We start from the raw sequence: 20,640 nt of genomic DNA, 5'->3' as shown, positions 1-20,640 counted from the left end.
GGCCCCGGCTTGTGTCCCAGCGGCATTGGTCCACGGGTCACACCTCTTGACCCGGAGCCATCTGGAGGCTTGCCCACGTGCCACTGTGGCTCTTCTCCTTGCAGTGCCCCTGTAATGCCAAGGAGAGAGCAGGTTCTGCAGAGCGGGCGGCCAGCAAAGCCTCTACACCCCACCTCACATCGTGCACTCCACCTAGTGCTGGCACCGCTCTGCCAGATCCTGGTGTCTGGCTTTCTTACGGTCAAACGCCTCCTCAGCCCGGTCTTCCCGAGGCACCTGTCAGTTCTACCAGGACCACCTGCTTCGAGGCTTCTGACAGAGTGACCACGTCAAGCTCAGGGTCGACGATGCGATGAAGACAGGGAACTTTAACTGCTTGCCCACACCGACTTTCAGTTGCCAGTCAGACCCTCTGGCGGACAAGCCTGCTGGTGATCTGGGCAGAGGCTGTGGTTCGTCTCCAGCTTTGACGAAGGCAGTGGGCTTTCAGGGTCAGCGGAGGTACTTACCGTTGTAAGTGGAACCTGATTCTGATTTTGATTTGGAAGTGTCACCACACATTCCGGCAACAAATAAACCAAGTTCCTAGGACTTCACACACACGGATGACCTCAGCTGGTCCCTCAATATCGCCTCCCTGAGCAAGAAGGCACAACAGCACCTCCACTTCCTGAGGAGACTGAGGCATGCGAGGCTCCCCTCCCCCCAACCTTAACTGCATTGAGAGCATCCGAACAAGTTGCATCTCCATCTGCTATGGGAGCAGCCAAGCACTGGACCGGAAATCCCTACAAAGGACTGCGAGAATGGCTGAAAGGATCACAGGGGTCTCCCTAACATGCATCAGGAGCGCTGTGAGCACAGGGCCCTTAGTATTATCGAGGATCCCAGCCATCCACCCAGCATCCTCTTTGACTTTCTACCATCAGGCAGGAGACTCCGATGCATAAAGACAAGAACGGTCAGGATGGGAAACACACGTCAAAGTTGCTGGTGAACACAGCAGGCCAGGCAGCATCTCTAGGAAGAGGTACAGTCGACGTTTCGGGCCGAGACCCTTCGTCAGGACTAACTGAAAGAAGAGACAGTAAGAGATTTGAAAGTGGGAGGGGGAGGGGGATATCCAAAATGATAGGAGAAGACGGGAGGGGGAGAGATGGAGCCAAGAGCTGGACAGTTGATTGGTAAAAGGGATATGAGAGGATCATGGGACAGGAGGCCCAGGGAGAAGGAAAAGGGGGAGGGGGGAAAACCCAGAGGATGGGCAAGGGGTATAGTCAGAGGGACAGAGGAAGAAAAAGGAGAGAGAGAGAAAGAATGTGTGTATAAAAATAAATAACGGATGGGGTACAAGGGGGAGGTGGGGCATTAGCGGAAGTTAGAGAAGTCAATGTTCATGCCATCAGGTTGGAGGCTACTCAGACGGAATATAAGGTGTTGTTCCTCCAACCTGAGTGTGGCTTCATCTTTACAGTAGAGGAGGCTGTGGATAGACATGTCAGAATGGGAACAGGATGTGGAATTAAAATGTGTGGCCACTGGGAGATCCTGCTTTCTCTGGCGGACAGAGCGTAGGTGTTCAGCAAAGCGGTCTCCCAGTCTGTGTCGGGTGACCCTATCTCTTGCTCTCACAGCTATCTGGACTATTCCTCTTCTCACCCTGTCTCTTGCAAAAATGCCATCCCCTTCTCGCAATTCCTCCGTCTCCGCCGCATTTGCTCTCAGGATGAGGCTTTTCATTCCAGGACGAGGGAGATGTCCTCCTTTTTTAAAGAAAGGGGCTCCCTGCCGCGTCGCATTCAAAGCCACACTCAGGTTGGAGGAACAACACCTTATGTTCCGTCTGGGTAGCCTCCAACCTGATGGTATGAACATTGACTTCTCTAACTTCCACTAATGCCCCACCTCCCCCTCGTACCCCATCCATTATTTATTTATATACACACATTCTTTCTCTCACTCTCCTTTTTCTCCCTCTGTCCCTCTCACTATATCCCTTGCCCATCCTCTGGGTTTTCCCCCCTCCCCCTTTTCCTTCTCCCTGGGCCTCCTGTCCCGTGATCCTCTCGTATCCCTTTTGCCAATCACCTGTCCAGCTCTTGGCTCCATCCCTCCCCCTCCTGTCTTCTCCTATCATTTTGGATATCCCCCTCCCCCTCCCACTTTCAAATCTCTTACTAGCTCTTCCTTCAGTTAGTCCTGACAAAGGGTCTCGGCCCGAAACGTCGACTGTACCTCTTCCTAGAGATGCTGCCTGGCCTGCTGCGTTCACCAGCAACTTTGATGTGTGTTGCTTGAATTTTCAGCATCTGCAGAATTCCTCGAGGATGGGGAACAGTTTCTTCCCTCAGGCCATTAGATTTATGAACTCCCTGCTGCATCGCATTCAAAGCATCACTGGTTAATCTGTTCTGTACCGCACAATATTTATGCTCTTTAGTTTAGGTAACACACTCAAATGCCAGAGGAACTCAGCAGGCCAGGCAACATCTATGGAAAAGAGTAAACAGTCGACATTTTGGGCCGAGACCCCTCATCAGGACTCTCATCACACTTCATCAGGGTCTCGACCCGAAACGGCGACTGTTTACTCTTTTCCACAGATGCTGCCTGGCCTGCTGAGTTCCTCCAGCATTTTGTGAGTGTGTTGCTTTGGATTTCCAGCATCTGCAGATTTCCTCTTGTTTGTGATATACACTTTAGTTCACTTATGTGTAATCCAGCCGTAGATTTCATCCTTACTTTCATAAGTTATAATGTGTTGTGTGTGTTCTGTGTACTACTGTGCATTACACTCTGGTTCAGAGAAATATTGTCTCATTTGACAGAATACTTTTATATAGTTAAATGACAATAAACTTGACTTGACTTGATGTCCACAATGTTCATCAGAGCTACAGAAAGCACAACATGATGTCCTCTCTTGCCTATAAAGATACTCCTCCGTCTTTGCTCTGAACCAAACTAAACTGAACTAAACTATACTGTACTGAAATGTGCTTTTTGTGCTTTATATTCTGTTTTTAATCATTTTTTGTTGGCGTTTGCACAATATTTTTGCGATTGGTTGGGAAGCGGGGTTTGATGTTTGATGTTTTTCTTTGAGCAGGTTGGTTGCATGGTCTTCTGTGTTTTATGGCTGTCTGTGGGAAGACAAACCTCAGGGTTGTATACTGCGTTGACACTTTGATAATAAATGTACTAGGAACTTCGATCATTTTGAACAACTATCAAATGCCCCCCTTGCTCGGTTTTTAAAATAATGCTTTTTTGTGTTAGCTCAAAATTAAACGTGTAACACAAGCAGCTGCGTTGAAATGTCACTTTCCCCTCATTAGTCATTCACTGAGGGAAGAAACTGAATTTACAAAGCAAGTTGTGGCCCAGACACAGCCAGCGAAGTATTTATGTAATAATTTTTCCGGTAGCTTCTCCCTCTCCCCTTCCCTCTTCTTCCATTCCCCAGTCTGGCTTCCCTCTTACCTCTTCTCCTCACCCGCCTATCACCTCCCTCTGGTGCCCCTCCTCCTTCCCTTTCTCCTGTGGTCCACTCTCCTCTCCTATCAGATTCCTTCTTCTTCAGCCCTTCACTTCTTCCACCTCTCACCTCTCACCTTCTTACTTCAACCCCCCCTTCCCTCACCCATTCTGCTCCCCCCTTCACTTGGTCTCACCTATCACCTGCCAGCTTTTCATCCTTCCCCTCCCTCCGCTTTCTTGTTCTGGCTTCCTCCCCTTCCTTCCCTATCCCGAAGGAGGGTCTCGGCCCAAAATGTCGACTATTCATTCCTCTCCATAGATGCTGCCTGACCTGCTGAGTTCCTCCAGCACTTTGTGTGTGTTGCTCTGGATTACAGGCAGTGGTGCTGGGTTGGTAATCCAGAGGTCTGGACTAATTATACAAAACTGCCAGGTCAAATCCCACTTGGAGTTTCAGTAGAGCTAATTCTGTAAGCTTGAAATAATTATTCCAGTATTCCATATCTGGACTTCTAACTTTATTTTTATATAACTCTTTATACTACTTAATTGTTGAATGTTGTTATCCTCTATTGTACGTAGCACCAACGCACCACAGAAATTTCCTAGTACATGTAAACCCACAATTAGTGGCTCATCTGCTCATGAATGTAAATATCTAATCAGCCAATCAGCAACTCACTGCCTAAAAGCATGCAGACACGGTCAAGAGGTTCAGTTGTTGTTCAGACCAAACATCAGAATGGGGAAGAAATGTGATCCAAGTGACTTTGACCATGGAATGATTGTTGGTGCCAGACGGGGTGGTTTGAGTATCACAGAGACTGCTGATCACCTGGGGTGTTCATGCACAACAGTCTCTAGAGTTTACAGAGAATGGTATGAGTAACAAAAAACATCCAGTGAGGGGCAGTTCTGTGAGTGTTAATGAGAGAGATCAGAGGAGAATGGCCACACAGGTTCAAACAGGCAGAAAGGTGACAGTGACCACTATCAGACGTTACAACTGTGGTGTGCAGAAGAGCATCTCTGTGTGTACAAGTCAAAGTTTGAGGTGGATGGTCTACAGCAGAAGAAGACCACAAACATACACTCAGTGGCCACTTCATTTGCTGCAGCGGGTACCTAATTAAGTGGCCACTGAGAGTATTTGGCGAATAAAATTGATCCTTGATCCTTCATTAGTATCAACAATGGCGATTACAGAACACATCAATCCCACTAATACCCTTATGCCAATTACATATGTAATGCCCTGGTTAAGTTTTCTACTGCTATGCTGAAGATATTTCATTTTAGCAGTTTTGTACAAAGTCTTGTGTCCTGCTGGTAGAATGTTTTGGTTTTGGCTGAAGGTAAGAAGCCTGTTGTTCCATTTAGGAATGCTGTGTCAGCCAATTAGCTGTGGAAAATGGAGAAAGTTCTAGAGAGAGCAGAGTGGAGAGAGCTTTCTGAAGGATAGTGGTCTGGTTTGGGGTCTTCTGGCAGAAGCTGCAGAGCAGGACAGAAGAGAAGATGCCTTCGTCAAGAGTCACGGGGAGAAGGCCGGGAGTTGAGGAGGAGATTAAAAAAAAGGATCAGCCATGACTGTATGGCCTAATTCTGCTCCTATGTCTTATGGTCTTATGATCTTATGCCACAGAATGCTGTTGGAAGTAGAGGCACCATTGCAAGAAGTTCTTTGTGCAGATGAATGGCTCCAAGGAGCAAGGGCAATGTTCCTGAGAGAGAGAGAGCCAGTTTGCTCGAGATGGTCTTCAAGGGGAGTTCGAAAATGTGGTGGGTGTTTTCACTGCACATTCATGTGACTATCTAAGAGCCTCTAAAATGCCTCTATCATATGTGCCTTCACTGCCACTCCTGGCAACGCCTACCAGACATCCACCACTCTTCGAGTAAAAACCTTGCCCCGCACATCTCCTTTCAATCTTCACCCCTTTCACCTTAAATGCATGGCCTCTAGTATTAGGCAGTTCAACCCTAGGAAAAGGATACCGGCCAGCTATCCTATCCTTGAACCTTTCAATAAGACCATTTTTCTGCCCGGCCTATATGTGTCTAGACCAAGAGCAGTCATCTCTTAACTACCCCCAATGAAGTGCTTTGAGAGTTCAAAGCTGTCCTTACCACTGATGTCCATACCTCATGGAAAATCAATTTAAGAGGAGGGACCGTACTCTTTCTAGGTCTGTGGACTTCTATGGTCACAGAGTTAACCAAACTACTGACAGTGCCAGAAGCCTGGGTTCAATCCTGACTTCTGGTGCTGTCTATGTGGAGTTTGCACAATCGCCCTTCGGCTGAGTGAGTTTTTTCCGGGTGCTCCAGTTCTCTCCTACATCCCAAATACAGTCATAGATTAATAGAGTAATATAGCATTTAACCCAGCCTCTCGGACCAACAAGTTCACGCAGACCATGTCACTTTGAAACTTGTCCCATTTACCTGAGTTTGGTCCACATCCCTTTACCAGGGGTTCCCAACCTTTTTATGCCATGGACCAATATCAGTAAACAAGGGGTCCATGGATACAAGGTTGGGAACCCCTGCCACTTCCTATCCATATGCACTCAGTGGCCACTTTATGAGGTACACCTGTACACTTACATATTACTGCAAATATCGAATCAGCCAATCATGTGGCAGCAACTCAATGCATAAAAGCATGCAGACATGGTCAAGAGGCTCAGTTGTTCTGACCAAACATCAGAACAGGGAAGAAATGTGATCCAAGTGATGTTGACCGTGAAATGATTGTTGGTGCCAGACGGGGTGGTCTGACAATCTCACAATCTGCTGATCTCCTGGGATTTTCACGCACAACAGTCTCTAGAGTTTACAGAGAATGGTGCAGAAAACAAAAACAAAATCCACCGACTGGCAGTTCTGTGGGTGAAAATGCCTTGTTAATGAGAGGTCAGAGGAGAACATCCAGACTGGCTCAAGCTGACAGGAAGGTGACAGTAACTCAAATAACCACACATTACAACAGTGGTGTGCAGAAGAGCATCTCTGAATGCACAATACATCGAACCTTGAAGTGGATGGGCTACAGCAGCAGAAGACCATGAACGTACACTCAGTGGCCACTTTATTATGTGCGGGAGGTACTCTAATGCTCCCCCCCCATCTATTAATGTTATCACCATACTGCTCTGCAAACTCTTTGAACTACTGTTTATAATTCTATTTACATTGTAAATACCTGCTGGTGTTTATGTATTTATGCACATTGGCCAAAAGGTTAAGGCGTTCGTCTAGTGATTTGAAGGTCACCAGTTCAAGCCTTGGCTGAGGCAGCGTGTGTGTCCTTAAGCAAGGCACTTAACCACACATTGCTCTGCGACGACACCGGTGTCATTTTCCTGTTCAAGAGCCTGATGGTTGTGTGGTAGTAACTGTTCTTGAACCTGATGGTGCAGGTCCTGAGGCTCTTGTATCTTATATTCATACAGAACATATGGTTTTATACGTGTGGGCACGTGGCCAAGTGGTTAAGGCATTCGACTCGCTAGTTCGAGCCCCAGCCGAGGCAGCGTGTTGTGTCCTTGAGCAAGGCACTTAACCACACAGTGCTCTGCGACGACACCGGTGCCAAGCTGTATGGGTCCTAATGCCGCTCCCTTGGACAACATCGGTGACGTGGAGAGGGGAAACTTGCAGCATGGGCAACTGCCGGTCTTCCATACAACCTTGCCTAGGCCTGCGCCCTGGAAACCTTCCAAGGTGCAAATCCATGGTCTCATGAGACTAACGGATGCATTTTAAAAAAAAAATTCCATATCTGAACTTTAACCTCTAACTTTATCCTTGTGTCCTCTCTAGGTACAGGCAAGGTCCTGGAGGACTGGTGAGGGGCTAATGTTGTACCTCTATTTAAGACGGGAAGAAGGGAAAATCCTGGGAACTATAGACCGGTGAGTCTCACATCAGAAATTGCTGGAGAAAATTCTTAGGGATAGGATATATGAGTATTTAGAAACCCATGGTCTTATTAGGGAGAGGCAGCATAATATTGTGCAATACAAGTCATGTCTTAACAACTTGATTGAGCTTTTTTGACAAGGTGACACGAGAGATTGATGAAGGTAGAGCAATGGATGTTGTCTACATGGATTTTAGTAGGACGTTTGGCGAGGTCCCTCACGCGAGGCTAATCCAGAAGATGAGGATGCATAGGGTCCGCAGCAAATTGGCTGTTTGAATTCAGAACTGGCTTGCCCATAGAAGGCAGCGGGTAGTGGTCGAAGTGACTTATTTGAGCTGGAGGTCTGTAACTCATGGTGTTCCACAGGGATCCGTGCTGAGATCTCTGCCGTTTGTGATGCATATAAGTGACCTGGATGAAAATGTAGATGGGTGGGTTAGTAAGTTTGCAGATGATACCAAGATTGGTGGAGTTGTGGATAGTGTAGAAGACCGGCAAAGAATTCAGCACAACATAGATCATTTGCAGGTATGGGCAGAGAAATAGCAGATGGAGTTTAACCCAGATAAATGTGAGGTACCTCACCTCGGATGGGCAAATGCAAGGAGACAATACACTACTAACTGCAAGATCCTTAACAGTGTTGCTGAACAGAGAGATCTTGGGGTGCAAGTTCATAGGTCCTTGAAAGTGGCTCACATGGGTCAATAAGGTGGTTAAGAAGGCTTACGGAATGCTTTCTTTATTAGTCGAGGCATTGGGTTCAAATGTCAAGAGGTTATGTTGCAACTTTATAAAACTCTGGTTAGGCCACATCTGGAGTATTGCTTACAGTTCCGGTCGCCCCACTATTGGGAGGACGTTGAGGCTTTGGAGAGGGTGTAGAGGAGACTTACCAGGATTCTGCCTGGTTTAAAGGGCACGAGCTAGCAGGAGAGGCTAGCTCTCTAACTTGGGTTGTTTTCTCTGGAGCGGTAGAGGCTAAGAAGAGATCTAATAGAGATTTATAAGATTATGAGAGGCATAGATAGAGTAGACGGGGACTATCTTTTTCCCAGGGTAGAAATGTCTAGTACCAGAGAGCATGCATTAATGGTGAGTGGGGTTAGGTTCAAAGGGGATGTGAGGGGGTAAGTTTTTTTCTACTCAAAGAATGCAGAATGTCTGGAATGTGCTGCCTGGTCTGGTGGTAGAGGCAAATGCATTAGAAGCTCTTAAAGAGACATCTTCCTCGTGTATTTAAGGAAGGTGAGGGATTTAGACATCGTGTGGGTAGAAGGGATTAGTTTTGGGGGGTTTTTTGATTACTTTTTAGCTGGTTCAGCACAACATTGAGGGCCGATGGGCCTGTCCCTGTGCTGTACTGCTCTATGTAAATTATACTTTATACTTTATTGTCGCCAAGCAATTGATACTAGAGCGTACAATCATCACAGCGATATTTGATTCTGCGCTTCCCACTGCCTGGAGTACAAATCCATGGTAAATATTAAAAATTTAAATTATAAATCATAAATACAAAATGGAAAAATGGGAAGTAAGGTAGTGCAAAAAAACCGAGAGGCTGGTCCGGATATTTCGAAGGTATGGCCCAGATCCGGGTCAGGATCCGTTCAGCAGTCTTATCACAGTTGAAAAGAAGCTGTTCCCAAATCTGGCCGTACGAGTCTTCAAGTTTCTGAGCCTTCTCCCAGAGGGAAGAGGGACGAAAAGTGCGTTGGCTGGGTGGGTCATGTCCTTGATTATTATCCTGGCAGCACTGCTCCGACAGCGTGCGGTGTAAAGTGAGTCCATGGATGGAAGATTGGTTTGTGTGATGTGCTGCGCCGTGTTCACGATCTTCTGTAGCTTCTTCTGGTCTTGGACAAGACAACTTCCATACCAGGTTGTGATGCACCCCAGAAGAATGCTTTCTACGGTGCATCTATAAAAATTAGTGAGGGTTTTAAGGGACGGGCCAAATTTCTTTAGCTTTCTCAGGAAGTAAAGGCACTGGTGGGCCTTCTTGGCAGTGGACTCTGCTTGGGTGGACCAAGTCAGGTCACTTGTGATATTCTTTAATCTTCATAATTTTTTAGAGTTATTTTTATATAAATCTTTATTCTTTATAATCGATGAATACTGTTTTTTTTCGGTTCCATGTCACACCAACACACCACAGCAAGTTCCTGATATATGTAAATGTATATAGAAACATAGAAACATAGAAAATAGGTGCAGGAGTAGGCCATTCGGCCCTTCGAGCCTGCACCGCCATTTATTATGATCATGGCTGATCATCCAACTCAGAACCCCGCCCCAGCCTTCCCTCCATACCCCCTGACCCCCGTAGCCACAAGGGCCATATCTAACTCCCTCTTAAATATAGCCAATGAACTGGCCTCAACTGTTTCCTGTGGCAGAGAATTCCACAGATTCACCACTCTCTGTGTGAAGAAGTTTTTCCTAATCTCGGTCCTAAAAGGCTTCCCCTCTATCCACAAACTTTGGCCCCTCGTTCTGGACTTCCCCAACATCGGGAACAATCTTCCTGCATCTAGCCTGTCCAATCCCTTTAGGATCTTATACGTTTCAATCAGATCCCCCCTCAATCTTCTAAATTCCAACGAGTACAAGCCCAGTTCATCCAGTCTTTCTTCATATGAAAGTCCTGCCATCCCAGGAATCAATCTGGTGAACCTTCTTTGTACTCCCTCTATGGCAAGGATGTCTTTCCTCAGATTAGGGGACCAAAACTGCACACAATACTCCAGGTGTGGTCTCACCAAGGCCTTGTACAACTGCAGTAGTACCTCCCTGCTCCTGTAATCGAATCCTCTCGCTATAAATGCCAGCATACCATTCGCCTTTTTCACCGCCTGCTGTACCTGCATGCCCACTTTCAATGACTGGTGTATAATGACACCCAGGTCTCGTTGCACCTCCCCTTTTCCTAATCGGCCACCATTCAGATAATAATCTGTTTTCCTATTTTTGCCACCAAAGTGGATAACTTCACATTTATCCACATTAAATTGCATCTGCCATGAATTTGCCCACTCACCCAACCTATCCAAGTCACCCTGCATCCTCTTAGCATCCTCCTCACAGCTAACACTGCCACCCAGCTTCGTGTCATCCGCAAACTTGGAGAGGCTGCATTTAATTCCCTCATCCAAGTCATTAATATATATTGTAAACAACTGGGGTCCCAGCACTGAGCCTTGCGGTACCCCACTAGTCACCGCCTGCCATTCTGAAAAGGTCCCGTTTATTCCCACTCTTTGCTTCCTGTCTGCTAACCAACTCTCCACCCACACCAATACCTTACCCCCAATACCGTGTGCTTTAAGTTTGCACACTAATCTCCTGTGTGGGACCTTGTCAAAAGCCTTTTGAAAATCCAAATATACCACATCCACTGGTTCTCCCCTATCCACTCTACTAGTTACATCCTCAAAAAATTCTATGAGATTCGTCAGACATGATCTTCCTTTCACAAATCCATGCTGACTTTGTCCGATCATTTCACCGCTTTCCAAATGTGCTGTTATCACATCCTTGATAACTGCCTCCAGCAGTTTCCCCACCACCGACGTTAGGCTAACCGGTCTATAATTCCCCAGTTTCTCTCTCCCTCCTTTTTTAAAAAGTGGAGTTACATTAGCCATCCTCCAATCCTCAGGAACTAGTCCAGAATCTAATGAGTTTTGAAAAATTATCACTAATGCATCAACTATTTCTTGGGCTACTTCCTTAAGCACCCTGGGATGCAGACCATCTGGCCCTGGGGATTTATCTGCCTTCAATCCCTTCAATTTACCTAACACCACTTCCCTACTAACATGTATTTCGCTCAGTTCCTCCATCTCACTGGACCCTCTGTCCCCTACTATTTCTGGAAGATTATTTATGTCCTCCTTAGTGAAGACAGAACCAAAGTAATTATTCAATTGGTCTGCCATGTCCTTGCTCCCCGTAATCAATTCACCTGTTTCTGGCGAATAAAGTTGAGAGTAAGTGAGAGCTGATGGTTGGCATTGACCAGATGGGCTGAAGGGCCTATGACCATGCAGTATAACTCAATGACAAGACTGCGTGCTAGCACAGCTGTCTTTGAAGATCTGTAAAGTTGACATCAATACTTCATCAACAGAGATTGTTTTCAAGCTCCCACCTACATACACCCTGAAACACTGCAATGAGCCTTGTAATTTCTACACAAATAAAGTACGACTACAAGATTTATGACGGTACATCTGCAGCTCAACGCTGTCTTGGAAACTGCTGTTGCCTCTAGAAACAAGTGGGTCTGCTCTGAGCAATCGTAATAATATCTCACCTCCTCGCCCTCTTTGGTAATATGACAACATCGCGGCATTCCCCATAGGCTCATTAGCAAAAGTGTCAGAGGGAAAACAGATTCCAAAATTGCCAAGCTTAATACTTGAAGAATTCACCACTCACGATGTTTCTGCTGCAGCGAGGCAGCTCCGAATGATTCATTGTTAAACATACACTCAGTGGCCACTTTATTAGGTACACCTATTTATGCAATGCGAATATCCAAACAGCCAATCAGGTGGCAGCAACTTGATGGATAAAAGCATGCAGACCCGGTCAAGAGGTTCAGTTGTTGTTCAGAACAAACATCAGAATGGGGAAGAAATATGATCTAAGTGACTTTGATCATGGAATGATAGTTGGTGCCAGATGGGGTGGGTTGAGTATATCAGTAACTGCTGATCTCCTGAGATTTTCACTCACAACAGTTTCTAGAGCAGGGATTCCCAATTCTTCTTATGCTATGGACCACTACCATTAAGCAAGGGATCTGTGGACCTTAGTTTGAGAACCTCTGCTCTCGGGTTTACAGAGAATGGTGTGAAAAACTAATAAGCACCCAGTGAGCAACAATTTTGTGGGTGAAAATGCCTTGTTAATGAGAGAGATCAGTGGAGAACGGTCAGACTGGTTCAAGCTGACAGGAAGGTGACAGTAACTCAAATGACCAGACATTAACAGTGGTGTGCAGAAGAGCATCTCTGGAAGGACAACACATCAAACCTTGAAATGGATGGGCTACAGCAGCAGAAGACCATGAACGTGCACTCAGAGGTTACTTTTTAGGTAGAAACGGTACTTAATAAAGTGGCCACTGTGTGTATTTTAAGATTACCAGCTTCCCTTGAAGTCTGTTCCCATGGTAACCCTTAATTGCAATGGAAAGAGAGACTGGGACCATTTTATCACGTGCTCAGACAATGTAGGCCGAAGCCTGTTCTTGTGCTATACTGTTCTATCCTTTCAGAGGATTGTTCCTGAGACCCCGAGAGCGAAACCGTCTGGAGTTTAGCCATCTGGAGCTTAGCTCCTGGGAGGGTCACCCAAGGCGGTAAGGTCAAGGGCAAGGTTCCAGACAAACAGCGATCCGACCAAGAGCTCAACAGTGGGGCTGGCAGAAGATGATGACGCATCACAACGGCAGTGACGGCGGAGGAAGGGTGCAACAGTGAAAGGTCCCCAGTCATCTTGCGTTCCAAAACACTGGACCCTGACCCCGATCTGTCAAGGACCGTGTGGCGGCTGCCCGTGCATCAGCCTTCTCACGTTATACATTAAGGGAATCCACCCCAGCATCACAGATTAAGCCCCATGGTGATCAGCAAGTGGCGAAGGGGGCAGGATTATAAAGTCTGGCCCACCACTGCACCAGATTACATAGATCCCAGATCGGCCTCCACAGCTACCTGAGGACGCACCAGTGGGAGGAGGAGAAGATGGCGGCACGACGCAGCTTGCGCGGCCTCTCCGGTGAATGATATCTTTAATCTGTCAAGTAGGGTGCTGTGCACAATCCTGATTTGATGGAGACAGACGTGAGAGAACGGAGGAACATCTGGAGAAACTTCTGAAATGCCTGCTTTGCTGCCGCTGTTACTGTGTGATCCAGAATCTCCGGAGGGGAAGGACCTGAGTCCTCGGCTTTGCTTGTTGCTCGGCGGCCGGGACGGGGTCGAAGCGCTCGGCAGAGATGGTGCTCGGTGTCGAAGGGCTGGTCGGAGGCTCAAAGTTTTCGGATGGACACAGAGTCGGCTGTGGTCGGGTGCTTCCAATGCATCAACAGTTGTCGGTGCCCGGAGGTTTATGGCAGAGAGAGTTTCTCCCTTCTGCTGCCTGCTATTGGGGACTATCGGGAGTCGGTCGGAACTTTGAGACTTTTTTTTACCATTCCCATGGTCTGCTCTTTATCAAATTATGGTATTGCTTTGCACTGCTGTAACTATATGTTATAATTATGTGGTCTTGTCAGTGTTAGTCTTTGGTTTGTCCGGGGTTTTTTTTGTGATATCACTCTGGAGGAACATTGTATCATTTCTTAATGCATGCATGTATTTCTAAATGACAATAAATGAGGACTGAGTGTCCTGATAATCTAATCTAATCTTAGGAGAACATCATACTCAACTTGAGTGAGCGCACCAGTAATGATCTATATTCTAAACAACAGGCACAAAGTGCTGGAATAACTCCGCAGTTCAGGCAGCGCCAATGGAAAACAGTCCGATGTTTCGGGCCGAGACCCTTCATCAGCGCTGGAGAGAAAGCTGCTTCCGGCCGGAAGCCGGGGCAAGAAGGTGAGAGGGGGGAGCAGGGAGGTATAGAAGCTGACAGGTGATAGGTGAAGCCAAGTGAGGGGGAAGGTAGGGGGGTGGTTGTGAGAAGCTGAGAGGGGATAAGTGGAAGAGGTAAAGGACTGAAGAAGAAGTATATACTGTGCAAGCTTGTAGATTAGTTATCCAGTGCAAATTACCCCTGGTGCGATGAGACTGTGTGATAGAATGGGTTGCAGGTAGTATATATACAGAATGGTATTGTTCTGCTAAGCAGTATAGACTCGATGGGCCAAGTGGTCTCTTTTTAATATATTGAAAGTAAAACTTTGAACCTAAGCCAGTTGTACGGGGCAAGTAACCCGTTTGGATCTACTGTTCTCCTTGCGACTTTGAATGACCCTCTCGAGCTTAGCTCTCACGTGAGGGCGGGACGGTAGCGTAGCGGTTGGTGCAACGCGTTGTGGCACAAGCTGTAAGATCAGGGGTCAATTCCCGCTGCTGTCTGTAAAGAGTTTGCACATTCTCCCCATGAGGCGTGGGTTTCCTCCGGGTGCTCTGGTTTCCGCCCACATTCCGAAGACGTACAGTTCAGGCCATGCTTGGTGGCACTGAAAACGTGGTGACACTTGTGGCTGCCACCAGCACAATCCTCGGTGAGTTGATTTGAGGTAAGCGGCGCGTGTCACTGTCTGTTTCCATGTACATGTAACAAATAAAGCTAATTTAATATCATCTAATCGTCAGTATATATATTAAAGATGTGTGCAAAAACTGCAGATGCTCAAAATCTGAAATAAAGATAGAAAATGCGAGAAACACTCAGCTGGTCAGGTAGCCTCTGGAGGGAGAGAAACAAAAGGTTAACAACTCTGCTTGCTGCCCTTTCATCAAATCTCAAGCAGTTTGCTATCTGAGGAAGTCATCGTTGCTTTCGTTGTTACTGAGGAAACTTGAGAATCCAAAATATTATTATGTTTTCTTCTTCAGCACAGTTTTACTTTTGTCAGTAGCTGCAGTATCGAATATTGAAAAGCTTAAATAGAGTGGACATGGAGAGGATGTTTCCGACAGTGGGAGAGTCTAGGACTAGAGTGCACAGCCTCAGAATATGAGGACAGCTGCTTAATTGGTCCAAATATACTAGTCCCAATGTGTCCCAATTATCCAGAATCCACTGTACATCCAATATGCCCTGTCCTGAAAAATAACTATGACTAGGAGCTTCGCCAATGATCTGGGCATCAAACTCCAGCTGTTGCTCATACAGGCCTAGGTTCAGGTGACCTGGCCCCTAAGTTACCAGGAACACATGGATCCTATTACATTGCTTCCTGGAGAGAGAGGTTGAGTAAGCTCGGACTTCATTCAAAGTTCAAAAGTTCAAAGTGCATTTTATCGAAGTATGTATACATTATACAATCTTGAAATTCATCTCCTTACAGGCAGCCATGGAACAAAGAAACCCTAAAGAACCCATTAAAAGCAAAGGAAAACCGTCAAACACCTGGCGGGCAGAGAGAGAGGAAAAACAATCGTGCAAACAATAAAAGGAAGCAAACAGCGTTCGGAAACAACAGGAATTCTGCAGATGCTGGAAATTCAAGCAACACACATAAAAGTTGCTGGTGAACGCAGCAGGTCAGGCAGCACCTCTTCCTAGAGATGCTGCCTGGCCTGCTGCATTAAACAGCGTTCGGAACTGAAGTTCGCAGAACCAGATAGCACTCCAGCCGATCAGATGTCCACTAGTTGCAGGCCACAGCTGCAGACAAGCATAGAGTCGAGCAAACTCCAGAGAGCAGCGAGCTGAACCAGCCCGTCTCTGACACCCCGGCCATTTCAATCTGGCCCGGCGCTTGAATCATCCAAACCTCAGGTCGCTCCTCACTCTCGGACTTGGGCTCAGCCACTTCGATACGGCCAGTACCCGAGGAGAAGGTGGCGCCAGTGAACTACGCTACCAAAGGCAACATCCTCAAGATGATTCAGGAAATAATTCCTTTCACTTCTCTTACATCTTCTTTTTTATTTCAGATATGGTTCTACTACTGTTAGAGCTTGTAATCTACATCCTGGGAGTGTGATCCCGGGCCGACTGAGCGATCTGGCACTTGGCTGGCTCCGAGAGTGTTCCACAAGGCTGCGTTAAAGCATGCAGTGTGGAGGCCAGGAAGTCTGGAGATGGGGCACGAGGCCGTGATCAGCTCCATCTCTCGCCGATTAAAGCGTCGATGAAGATTGAAATCATCGCGGTGGATGCAGAGGGCAAGTGAGTGTTCAGTGCCAACTACCGGCCTCTCACTCGCTGCTGTCAGAGAAGGGCGTCTGCACGTGGCCGCCTCTCTCTCTCATTCGCTCGCTACTCCCGAGGGAAGGTCTTTGCGTTTGAGTGATCTCTCACTCTCCCTCTCCCTCCTTCCCTCTCTCCCTCAATGCTGTCAGCGGACGGTGCCGTAGGAAGGTTTAATCGATGCAGATTGTAGATTTGGACTCTAATTCAGTTTTCATGATTTGATCTTGTTCTGGTCGCTCTTTTTCTTGTTACTTCATGTTGGGTGATCTTTGAATCGGGACAGCCTGCAGATAATGAAAACTGAGCTGAACTGAAATGCGCCTTTTCCGTTTTATATTCTGTGTGTTTTGCACCGATTTTGCAGTGATTTGCGTGATTTTTTTTGCACACGGGTTTGATATTTGAAGTTTTTCATTGAATGGGGTGGTTCCACGGTTATTCACTGCTCCGTGACTGTCTGTGGGGAAGATGAATTTGAGAATAAATACTTTGAGAATGAATGTACTTTGACCTTGAGGACAGCTACTCCCCTTCAACCTTTCGGCAGATGGCGAATCACTGCAGCTCAGTCCAACACTGAGACCACTTTGATCACCTTGCACTAAAATAGATATTTTTTAAAATTCTAATTGTTTAACAGATGCTTTTCCTGCGAATGCTTCCCTTCTGATGCCGTGTGCCTGCGATGCTGCGGCGACTGAGTTTTTCACTGCACCTGTGCAGGCGACAGTAAACTTGACTTTGTGTATGGAATGAGCTGGCTGAGGAAGTTGTTGAGGAAGGTACATTAGCAATGCTTTGACGGCAGGTACATGGATGGGAGAGGTTTAGTGGGATATGGGCTAGGATGGGGCAAATGGAGTGGGCTGATCAGAATGGATAAGATGGGCCGAAGGGCCTGTTTCTGCACTGTGTTGCTTTATGACTCTAAAGTGGTGGCTAATCAAGAAAGACTAGTCTATCCATTTACCAGCCTTGGTGTTTGGCCACTCATTATGAATGTTATTTATTTATTTATTCGTTTATTTATTTATTGAGGCCCTTCAATCCGTGCTGCCCAGCAACCGCTAATATAACCCTAGCCTCATCACGGGACAACTTACAATGACCAATTAACCTACCAATCAGTATGTCTTTTTTGGACTGTGGGAGGAAACCCGAGCACCTGGAGGAAACCCACGCAGTCACTAAGAGGTACGTGCAAGCTCCTTCCAGATGGCGCTGGAACTGAAGTCGGAACTCTGGAACGCCCCCGAGCTGTAATAGCGTCATGCTGACCACTACGTTACCACAGTGCCATTTATGCAGAGAAGGAGGACATTTCACCCACAGAGCAATTCACCCATCAGAATTCGCCATACCTTGCCCGTTAAACTTCCGCCCTCAAATGCCCAATTTCACTTTACAAGCCACAATTGAACCTGCTTTGACCAAAACCGCAGCTCTAGACCACTTGGCAAATATCAAAATTGTTCGACAACAGTCTGAAAGGAAGCATGCTGCTAAATGAGACTTAACTGGGCCAATACTGCACTGGACTTCAGTTGCCTTATTTCTGCTCAAGTCTCTGAAGTGAGACTAATACTTTCTAGACTTTCACTCTGCTGCAGGTATAAAATAGCCTGTTTAGTGCCATTGTTGTACTTCTAGACATCAATCATGTGTTTCAATCTCAAAGTAATTTTATTATCAAAGTACACACTTTGATAATTAGTAATCATACTTTCACACTCAGTGGCCACTTTATTAGGTACACCTGTACACCTGCTCGTTAATGCAAATTTCCAATCAGCCAATCACGTGGCAGCAACTCAATACATAAAAGCATGCAGGCATGGTCAAGAGGTTCAGTTGTTGTTCAGACCAGACATCAGAATGGGGGAGAAATGTGATCTAAGTGCCTTTGACCGTGGAAGGATTGCCGGTGCCAGACGGGGTGGTTTGAGTATCTCAGAAACAGCTGATCTCCTGCGATTTTCACGCACAGAAGTTTCTAGAGTTTCAAGGCTCAAGGTACACTCATTATCAAAGTATGTATGCAGTATACAACTCCGAGATTCATCTTACAGAGAATGGAGTGAAAAGCAAAGAAAATCCAGTGAGAAGCTATTCTGCGGCTGAAAATGCCCTGTTAATGAGAGAGGTCAGAGGAGAATGGCCAGACAGATTGAAGCTGACAGGAAGATGACAGTAACTCAAATAACCACACATTCCAACAGTGGTGTGCAGAGGAGCATCTCTGAATGCACAACATGTCAAACCTACAGCGGCCAGAAGATCACAAACATACACTCAGTGGCCACATTATTATGTACAGAAGGTAACGAATAAAGTGGCCACTGTGTATATTTCACTATATGCAACCTTGAGGTTCATTTTTTGCAGGCATTTATAGGAAAATAAAAAAATACAACAGAATTTATGAAAAACTATAAATAACATAGATTGACAAATAATCAATGTGCAAAAGAAGGCAGAGTGTGCAAAAATAAACGGTTAATAAATAATACAGAGAACATGAGCTGTACAGTCCTTGAAAGTGAGTGTCTATAGGTTGTGAGTGAAATCACTTGCAAGGTGGAAGTGACACGTGAGGGCCTCCGTTGGTCTGGGGCAACCATCGATGTTGCATCCCAGCTGCCTAGATACGCAAGCCTGGGCAGTACAATATGGAGAGCAAGCTGTTGCCCGTGCAGCAGGCTCCCCCTCTCCACACAGCTGCTGAACCCAAAGGAACGGCAGAGACCAATATGGTTTGGTACCGGTGACGTCGCAGGAGCCCCGTTTGCCTGAAGCAACTGGTTATAAGGCGCCATTGCCTATTCTCCAGTCAATAGAAGCAGTTCCACCAGGCTTAGCAGCTAAGCCACACATGAAGGCCAGGAGCTGGACTTGGTTGCCAGAGGCTATTTGGGATGCACACCGTTGGGAGCATTTAATAGGCAGTGGGAGCTTATCCCCACTATCTCCCCTCACCAATGACAACTTTAAAGAACCATGTAGCACTTACATCTGGGAATAATACAAGAGATATCCATGCTTAATTGACAATTCAGAATCATCCCATCATGCCACTTGGAAGGCGGGATGCAGTGTGATAGATGGGTCTGAAGTCCAATGGGGGAGTGAGGGTCGGAGGTCATAGAAACATAGAAACATAGAAAATAGGTGCAGGAGTAGGCCATTCGGCCCTTCGAGCCTGCACCGCCATTTATTATGATCATGGCTGATCATCCAACTCAGAACCCCGCCCCAGCCTTCCCTCCATACCCCCTGACCCCCGTAGCCACAAGGGCCATATCTAACTCCCTCTTAAATATAGCCAATGAACTGGCCTCAACTGTTTCCTGTGGCAGAGAATTCCACAGATTCACCACTCTCTGTGTGAAGAAGTCATGGGGGAACTGGTTCAGAACCCCATCAGTATAAAAATAAAACTTCCCTGAAGCAGCAACTGGTTCTTGTTGCTATTGACATCAACTACCTTATTAAAATTGTCACATCAGCCTCCCCTAGTGGTACACAGACACCACTTAACATTGCATTGAAGTCACAAATCAGAAGGACGCAGTCTAACCTAGAAAGAATTCTGCAAGAGCTGCGGAGTGTGTTAAAAAAAAACAGTTTCCGGAATTCAGGGATGGAAGGGGATGTTATCCTACTTTCCCATTCCTGATCAACGTCTAGTGACAGCAACAGGTTTAATTTTAATTTTTTAAATTAATTTTTGATTTCGAGATACAGTGCAGAGTGGGCCCTTGTGGCCCACCAAGCCACGCCACCCAGAGACCCACCAATTTTAACCCTGGACTAACTATGGGACAATTTACAATGATCAATTAACCTACTAATCGGTACAACTTCGGACTGCGGGAGGAAACCGGAGAATCCGGCAGAAACCCACGCGGTCACAGGAAGGACGTACGATCTGCCTCACAGAGGACACCAGAAGTGAACTGTGAACTCCGATGTCCCGTTGTGCTAACTGCTATGGTACCATGGTTCCCTAAAGTTAACGTGCACTTTTATAGCGTCTTTCACATTGTCCAACGGCTAACGTAATCATCTGTTAAAGACAGGGTACGCTGGGCAAAATCCAACAAGAAGCGGTGTGTTAGTGATCATGTTGTGAGATCGTAAATTCCCTAAAATCAGGGGTGGTTCCTGTAACTCCTGTATTTGAAAACGCAGGGGATTACAGGCCATCAGACCATAAGAGAGAGGAGCAGAATGAGGGCATTCGGCCCGTCAAGTCCACTCCACCATTCCATCATGGTTGGTTTATCACCCCCCTCAACGCCATTCCCCAGCCTTCTCCCCGTAGCCTTTGACACCCTGACTGA

The 20,640-nt window shown here is 46.5% G+C and overlaps 1 protein-coding gene across 1 annotated transcript in view; it reads right to left on the bottom strand.

The window, feature by feature from the left end:
• Window positions 1-20,640, bottom strand: part of LOC140204757 (voltage-gated potassium channel KCNC1-like) — a 165,675-nt gene that overhangs the window by 85,473 nt on the left and 59,562 nt on the right. The window lies entirely within an intron of this gene.

Source organism: Mobula birostris, chromosome 11, assembly GCF_030028105.1.
Source record: "Mobula birostris isolate sMobBir1 chromosome 11, sMobBir1.hap1, whole genome shotgun sequence".
In the NCBI taxonomy this organism is placed as follows: domain Eukaryota; kingdom Metazoa; phylum Chordata; class Chondrichthyes; order Myliobatiformes; family Myliobatidae; genus Mobula; species Mobula birostris.
The sequence above is the reverse complement of the archived record's forward strand: the minus strand, read 5'-3'. Positions and strand labels throughout refer to the sequence as shown.